Below are 8,549 nucleotides of genomic sequence, written 5' to 3'. Positions count from 1 at the left end.
ACCTCTAGAACATAAGTGGACACACATGTACAGCACACACATTTACCTCTGGAACACAAGTGGACACACATGTACAGCACACACACTCACCTCTGGCAGCAGATGTCTCAGAGTATGAACCCTGCTCAGTCTCAGGAAAAGCTGTTCTTCCAGGAAACCTTCATTCTTTTTCAGGGGATCTTCTAAAAAGTACTAATCGATTATAACATATGTAGTCATATATGAACCACATGAGGGTAAATCAAAGAGGTATTGCTACTAGAGTTCCAGTTCATACATGCACAGGTTTATGCTATATAAAATGTGATGAAATATATCACTGCAGTCAGTGGATGCTACTCACAAGTGCTCTCAGTAATGCCTCGTCTTAGTCTCCCTAGGATGCTGTCTCAAAAATAAGGCCCAATCAAAACAGTGGCTTTCAGGCAATCTCCTGGGCCAATGTAATTCAAAGCAGGGAGGTGGGCTCAGAAGGTTCTGATGACTGCTGTGGGGGATCCCCAAGGATAATCCTGATACATGTTCTCAAAGACATGGGGCAGTCACAGGGGCTTCTGAGGAAATGTGAAGAAGACTGAAAGCCGCACCAATGAGAAAAAGGAGGAAACTTATAGGGTATAAAGGCCCGGATACACGTATGCAGGGGTCAAGTATGAAGGAAGCAGACGGACATTGGAGCCCTACTTAAGTACTCCCTTAACACAAGAACACTTGGCTCTAATGACCTGGCATCCTGTGACAGACACTTTCTTGCCATGATCGCTGAAGACAAAATGGGTACATTAGCAAATGTGGTTAAGAAAGCTGATGAGGCCTATCTATCAAAAGATATAGTGTCTGGAGTTTTTTTTTTTTTTTCCCAGGGGAGAGCGCGAATGCAGTCCCCCACTACCACAAATTATGCAGTCGAGTTTCCCACGTTGGGGCAATCGCAGGGGTCAGCACATCTGGAGTGCAATGGATAAGCCTCACCCTGGGAAAACCACCTTCGTGATCATGTTATCTCCCCTGCCAGGTAAGTATGCGTCTGGCATCTCTAAGGCTTGAAGTTAAACACACCGCCATCTAGCTGGGAAGCAACAAGCCCACATGGAAGAGGAACACCAACCCATGTGATCACAAGGTGTCAACAGAATCAGGTATCAGGCATCAGAAGACCCAATACAATCATACCGATGTAAACGAGTGGGGTATAAGTGGAGACCCAAAGCCAATCTGTGGACAATTGGACATCTCTTCACCGAAGAGTCACAAGGAAGGGACAAGTGAGCCAGAGTGCAGTATAGCACCGACAAAACACAATGTTCCTCTAGTTCCTCCACCATTTCTACCATACAAACCCAGCTATACTGGAGCATGTACAATGGTACAGATAACGGAATCCAGGGAGCCGTGATACTATAAGGGGAGGGGGAGGAGGGGTGGAAAAAAGGGTGAGAAGGGGGATTTGATTGCAAGGATTAATGTATACCCTTCCCTGAAGGGGATGAACAACAGAAATGTGGGTGAAGGGAGACTGAATAGTGTAAGATATGAAACCAATAATAATTTATCAAGGGTCCACAAGGGGCGGAGGAAGGGAGGGAAAAAAGAGGAGCTGATACCAAGGGCTCAAGTAAAAAGAAAAATGTTTGGGAAAGGATAATGGCAACCTATGTCCAAATGTACTTGATACAATTGATGTTATGGATTGTTATAAGAGCTGTAATAGCCCTCAATAAAATGGTTGGTTTTTTTTTTTAAAGGAAGGGGTTCAAATGACACATTGCATTTGGTAAATCTGCTGCACAAGACCACCTTAAAGTGTTGAAGAGCAGGAAGGTTGCTTTGAGAACTAAGGTGTGCCTGACCTAAGTCATGGTATTTTCCATTGCCTCATATGCATGTGAAAGTTGGACACTGAATATAGAAGACTGAAGAAGAATCTGTGTTTCAGTTACGGCGCTGACCAAGAATATTGAAAGTATCAGGGACTTCCAAGAGACAAACAAATCTGTCTTAGAAGTACAGCCAGAATGCACCTCAGAAGCAAAGATGGTGAGACAATGTTACGTACTTTGGACATGCTGTCAGGAGAGACCAGGCCCTGGAGAAGGAGGTCATGCTCGGTGAAGTAGAGGGGCGGTGCAGGAACACCATCGCTGCAACAGTGGGCAGCTGAAACATGAAGCTCACAGGGAGGGTGAAGCGGAACCAGGCTGTGCTGCGTCCTGTTGACGTGGGGTTGCTATGCGTCAGAATTGACGCGATGGCACACCTGCTCCTTCTCCTGGACAATCAAGGACTGCCATATGAGAATGACCTTGGGAAACCTTGTACTTTCCACCCTCCAGCCCTGCTCTTTCCCTTCCATACTTTGTTCCCTAAACTCAAAGACCATTGAAATGGAACAGAAATGGAGTCTACCAGTGATGACCCAACTGCCCGTTGGATGTGGTGCCAATCCAAGAGCACAGAATTCTTTCGGAAAAAGGTTAGAGAGAAGGAAACACCACCATCAGAAGTGCATAGCCGACAGAAAGAATATGCTGGGAAACAATCAACAGGAGAACGAAACACTGCACGTCCAGCTCCGTGCTCATAACCGTTGCTCAGTTTGAGCCTATTGTTGCAGGCCCAGAGTCAGTGCATCTCCTGGAGGGGGTTCCTCTTTATCAAGGACCAAACAGGACCCTGTCCCAACTTCCCATTTTGATACTTTTGTTTAACACGGGTTTCTATGATTTTGTTGCAATACTTCTTTACTCTCTTGTGTATTGTTAATTAGGGGAGGTTTTACAGAACCAATCATCTTTTAACCATTCATATACATTTCATGTTAACTCATCAGTTACACCCCCCATTCCAATGTCCTATCCCTTATCTCACTTCTCGGAATTTCCCGTTTCCTTCCCTCCTTTCCAAACCCTCTGGACTTGGTCCTTGGGTAAATAGTGCCCTTTGGCTCTTCAATGGTTGATTATTCGCTCACAGGGTGTTCAGCTCCAGACCCGAAGAGCCATAGTGTGGGGTCCCATCTCTTTCCAATCAGTTAGCCTGGTCTCTTTTATGATTTTGAGTTCTGTTTCATATTTTTCTTCCACTCTATCCAGGGCCTTCTAAGGTGGTTCTTTTCAGATTGAAGATTGTACTGGTAGCCCCTGCACCGTCTTTTTTTGTGGGGGGGCAGGTGTCTCTGGGTTACAGAGACTGGATGTCATCTATTAGTCCATTGGACCATTGATTTCCATATGACTTTCAATTCTCATCACTATTTTGTCCTTCAGATGGACAGAGACTAATGACTGCATCCGAGGTGTCTGCCCACAAGCATTTACATCCCTAGTCACTACTCACCCAAACAGGACTTGGTTCATAAATGTTGTCCTTGTAAATGATGTGCTGTTGAGAGATCTTGGTTTTCCTCACAACTATGGTCCTGATCCCTTAAGCCCAGAAACTCATTCTCTTGAGAAGCTCTGTTACATCTAAGATGTAGTCATGATTTTGCTTCCTGTATGCTCCATCACATGTATGGATACACATATGCAATGATCCTTTGTTTAGGATCATTTATATAGTCAAGGGTAAACTCCCACTTTTCATACCATATTTGTTCTGCCTGGATACCTATCTAAGCTTTCACTTGTAGGTCCCTATTGTAGCAATGCTTTTCATCTACTGTCATAGAAGCATAGATACTTTTATCAAAATGTGACCAAGTGTACCTAGGACCAGACCCTTTGTGCCAGTGCTTCTGCTTCTCCAGCCACCCCTGAGATACCTTCACACTTCCTTAGGGCTCCATGGAACACACTTAGAAAAAAGCCTGACCTTAAAACCCAGTTGGAAGAAATGCACGGCCTTGGTCTGGAAGGCAGGGCACGCTGGTTGACCCTCAGCTCAAATGAGAGAGGCGATTGCCAAGAGAGCTCTGGAGAAGCAGGTTATGTGGGGACCTTCATCAACCTGGGGGGATAGCTGCACCAGTCCTAAGTGAGCACGTCTCCGTTTCTTGGTCTGTGAGACATTGATAAACCCCTCTCGGACTTAGGCCACTGCAATTTCAGTTTCCTGTTCTGCCCGGCCGAACTCAGGCGCTAACAAATCCACCATTTTCCTCCCAGTCCCCTTCAGTCTGATGCTTTCTCCCCGTGATTTAACAGCACATGTGCTCTTCCTTCATGCAGAACTACTCCAGATGCCAGCTTTGTCTGATTCATCACCGTGACTCTTCAGATCCATGCATGACACACAGTAGGCACATCATGAATATTTCTCAAATAAACACGAGAGATCTTTCCAGTACGGCATTGGTCCCATTACTCAACGATGGCTCAATCTATATCTCCAACTCTGACCTCTTGCCCTCTTCTCTCTCATATTTCTTATTGTCTATGGCAGATCGCGATTTGGTTGACCTTCCAACCCCTGGAACAAAACTTGTCTAAAGCTAAGCTTGTTATCTTTCCTCCCAAACCAGGGCCCCTCCCAACTTCCCTGTTACCGCTAGCAGCACAATTAGCCTCAGGGCCGCGAGTCATAGCTCTTCATTTTTCTCTTTCCTTGGCGTTTACTCCCTCTTTGGATCCAGCCTGGTCTGTCTCAGCCAGGGCTCCCGGAATCTGTCTTTCTCTGTGTTGTGCTGGCCACTGACACCAGGCAAGTGCATCCATTTTTCCTTGCTCGGTACAGCCTGCTGAAAACTGAGTTGTGGGCACTTGCAAAGAGCCCTCAGTGACGGAGTGGAGGTTACAGGAAGGAAAGAAGGATGCCTGCATCTGGTTTCTCCTCAAGAAAGGTCACTGGTGTCGGTTGTATTTTCCATAGTTAGTACAGTAATTCCAAGGACTGACTGGAGGCCCATCTTAATTCTTCAAGTTTACTTCATGCTCAAAGCCGATCTGCAAATCCTCCCCCCCCCTTCACCTCCCTTCCCATTGTTCACGCGTTGTCCATCTCCTAATCCTGGGCCGCTCCTTCATCCATGGACAATCGGCACAGGTGCCATAAGTGGGAGCCTCTGATGAGCTTCACAGTCTGCCTCTAAGTCTGTGTCTGCTTCTCCTGGCTTCTGGGGGCATCGTGTAGTGTGTTACTCACTACTGTCTAGAAAGGCATTTGAAGATCCCTGCTTCGTTCAATGTGTACCCGGTGATGCTGTCTTCTTAATAAATGGATAAATACCAAAACAGAAACTTCTTCACATAAGCAAAGTCCAGCCATGTTCTTCACCATCTCTCTCCATTCCAAACCTAACTCCAAGAGTACTGTGTCAGTCTGGGTGGACTAGAGAAACAAACCCATGGATATACACATGTGTATAAGAAAGAGATTTATATACAAGTGCAATTGAATATTGAGAAAACATCCCAGCCCAGTCCAGTCAAGTCCATAAGTCTGATATTCGCCCATATTTCCAATTTCAATCTATAAAGTCCTCTTCAGACTCACAGAACACATGCAATGACGCCAAAGGCAGGACGATCACAGGCCAGTGGGTAGAACGTCTTTGGATCCAGTGTCATTGGAAACATCTCAGCGCTGGCAGGGGTCTCTCTGTAGCTTCTCCGGCTTCCAAGGTCTGGTTGTGTCCATGTGGTTTGTCTTCTGCAATGTCTCCCAGGGAGTAGCAGAGAGAGAGAGGTGTCTCCGGCCTCCAATGAGGAAGTACCAGATTTCCCAGAATCCTCAGGAGAAGGCCATGCCCACAGACGTCTCATTGGCTATCTCCAGATTGACAGCCTAGACTCCACCCCTACACACATAATCCTTAAATTGACACCAGATTAGGCGACTACAAGTACCAAAGTCTTTTTCCCATAATGAGTAAAGAAGAGGTTGCTTGCCCACTTTTCCATGATGTGAGTCCCCAGGTCCTCCACCCTCGGTGGCTGTGTATTATGACTCATCAAGGCCAGGAAGCCTCCTGAGTATACAAGCTGGAGGATTGCGTGGGATTTAAACATAGATCATCATGTCTGGTGGCATGATGGTATCTGCCTTCATGGAATCTGAATTTTGGTGAGGACCTTCAGGACATAGATCCCAAGGGAAACACAAGCCACAATTATGATGCAATCTCAGCCCACAACCTGAGCAATTCAGGGGAACGGTTCTTCATACAGCAAGCAAATACCACCTGTGCTCACTAAACCCAGGGATCCAAATGGCCTGGCTGCCCCTCTGGAGAGAAAAGATGATGTACAGGTAGTACTAAAAGGAATATAGTGAGGCCCAAGCAACCCTGCAAAGGAGTGAACCTCAGACAAAGCAAGCCAAAGCTATTTCCACCACATTCGCTCCCACTCCTGACGGCCTCATGCTTGCCAGAAGAGAATTGTGCTCCATAGTTTTCAAAGCTGTGACCTCTGCAGAGCAGATCACTGGGTCATTCTTCTGAAGTGGGTTTGAACCACCAACCTTTATACCTAGGTGCCCAATATGAAAATATGTGTGCTACCCATGGCCCCCAAGAGCATGAAAAAGAAGCTTTTCCCCTCTCATTTAAAGGACTTTTCATTATAATTTTGCATAAAAAATGTGGTGGCCATTTTTCAAGAGGAATGGGGATGTGGCCAAGAAACAAGTGACATCTCCAGAGGAGAGTAAGCACATCAGGACGGGCAGAGGACCCATGAGTGAGGTGGTAGACTTGGGGGAAGGTGACAGTGACGGCTTCATCCTGCCAGCAGCAACCACTCTGGTATCAGGAGGGAGTCAAGAACACAGACCATGGTGACCACATGTAGCCATAGGGTTTGAGGTCAAGGGCATTCAGAAGACATAAGGGCATGTCAATTTCAAGGCGCAATAAGCAAGTCCAAATAATAAGGAAGGGAGAAAAGAAAAATCAAACAAACAACACAGCAGGCTGCCAAAGCATTGAATATATCTGAGAAAGCTGAGAGACAGGGGTTTTGTTTGGCCAAGGTTGGAGCAGAAGATGCAGAGAGAAGGAATAGGCCAGTCATTTGTATCCACCCAGCCCACACTGGGCCAGTAAGAAATACTGGGCGAGTAAGAAATAGGGCTAAAGGGAGGGTACGCTTTCAAGAGCAGCTATTCCAGTTTCTGGGGTGGCAGCAGGTTCTTCATAAAATAAAAGAATTAAAAGACACATTCCACCTACCTAAACCCAAATAGTTCTCACAGCAACTTCACCGATTATGACTTTAAAGTTCTCACTTTAAATGCAAACAAATATATTTCAGGGACATGGCTGTATGACTTGGGAGTGAGCACAAGAGAGAAGTGGGCACCAGAGTAGGCTTGTCATTTCTCAGCTCGAGATGATCCCGTCAGTAGACGTGTAACCAGTGATCTCTCAGAGGGACTGGTCCAGCTGCTCTCGACCCCTTCATCTCAGGACCTCCTCACATTTTTAAAAAGTTAATGGATAGCCCTAGCACCATATATCTAACAGCATTTATCATCTCACAAATTTAAACTAAGATTGTTTTTAGAATAGGCATTTCTTAATTCCCCTTGATGTGATTGAACAATTGAATTACTCAATTGTATGATTTGGAAATTATGTGCCAATAAAACTGTTAAAAAATAAAATAAAAGATCCCAGTCTTAAAATTAAAAATAAATAAAGACTGAGTAGCATAACTAGTTAAGGACTTAACTACCCTTATTAACCAAAGAGTGGCAGTTTAAACCAATTCAGAGGTGCCTCGGAAAATAGGCCTGGGAACCTGGTTCCTCAAGGTCACATTCATGAAAAAAGCAAACAAAAACAAAACCTCTGGAGCTGCTCTTCTCTGCACCCATAGGATCCACATGAGTCAGAGTCAACTCAAGGCAACTAACAATACCAGTAAAATAAAAGTCAGTGATTACCTCCAAATAAATCCTATGATGTTAGCATAGATAATATGCTATACAGAAAATCAGTTGCACCAACAGGTCTCCTTTCCACTGGTTCAAAATTCAACAAATGTTAGTTTCTTAAAAACACATTGCAATGTGGAATCTGAAACCCTATCTTACTTTAAAAAGTATTGCTCCCTCTGGTACCTTGAATGGACACTTCTCTCGTACGTTGGTCATCTGCGGAGGGGCAAGTGTGTCATGGAGTCATGTAGGTATTCAGGTAGCATAAAGCCCTCTGGGACATTCCTAAGGGAATGAGAACAGCAAAAAGCATCGCCCTCACCAGGGGCCATGGAGCTGACACTGACTCAGGGCAACCTCATGGGGGTCAGAGCAGAACTGGGCTCCACAGGGCTTCAGTAACTGACAACATACCGTATATACTCGAGTATAAGCCGACGCAAATATCAGCCAAGGCACCTAATTTTACCACAAAAAAAAATGCATCAAAAGTGTGCTGAAAAAATCAACGTATACTCATGCATGCACAGTAGACATCCAATCTTTTCTTCTGAGGAGCTCTTGGGAAGACTTGAACCTCTGACCTTTCTGTTAGCTTCCTAGTGTGTTAACCATGTTCACTGCCCAGAGACGCCGTTGACCGGACGGAACTCCTAAACAGGCGTCAGAGCCCAGAAGTCCCAGACAATCCCTTCAGAGTGGCTGCTCTCATGTCAATCAGCCAGCCT

At 45.4% G+C, this 8,549-nt stretch overlaps 1 non-coding gene across 1 annotated transcript; it reads right to left on the bottom strand.

Annotated features, from left to right (window-relative positions):
• Nucleotides 1-860: 860 nt before the first annotated feature.
• On the bottom strand, nt 861-1,023 carry LOC115868537. The gene has a single exon (XR_004045658.1). It is a non-coding gene; the product is annotated as a U1 spliceosomal RNA (small nuclear RNA).
• Nucleotides 1,024-8,549: the final 7,526 nt, after the last annotated feature.

The sequence above is a fragment of the Echinops telfairi genome, unplaced genomic scaffold (assembly GCF_000313985.2).
Source record: "Echinops telfairi isolate 266 unplaced genomic scaffold, ASM31398v2 ScPeMD7_11;HRSCAF=52, whole genome shotgun sequence".
In the NCBI taxonomy this organism is placed as follows: Eukaryota; Metazoa; Chordata; class Mammalia; order Afrosoricida; family Tenrecidae; genus Echinops; species Echinops telfairi.
This window is presented reverse-complemented; position numbering and strand designations above follow the sequence as displayed.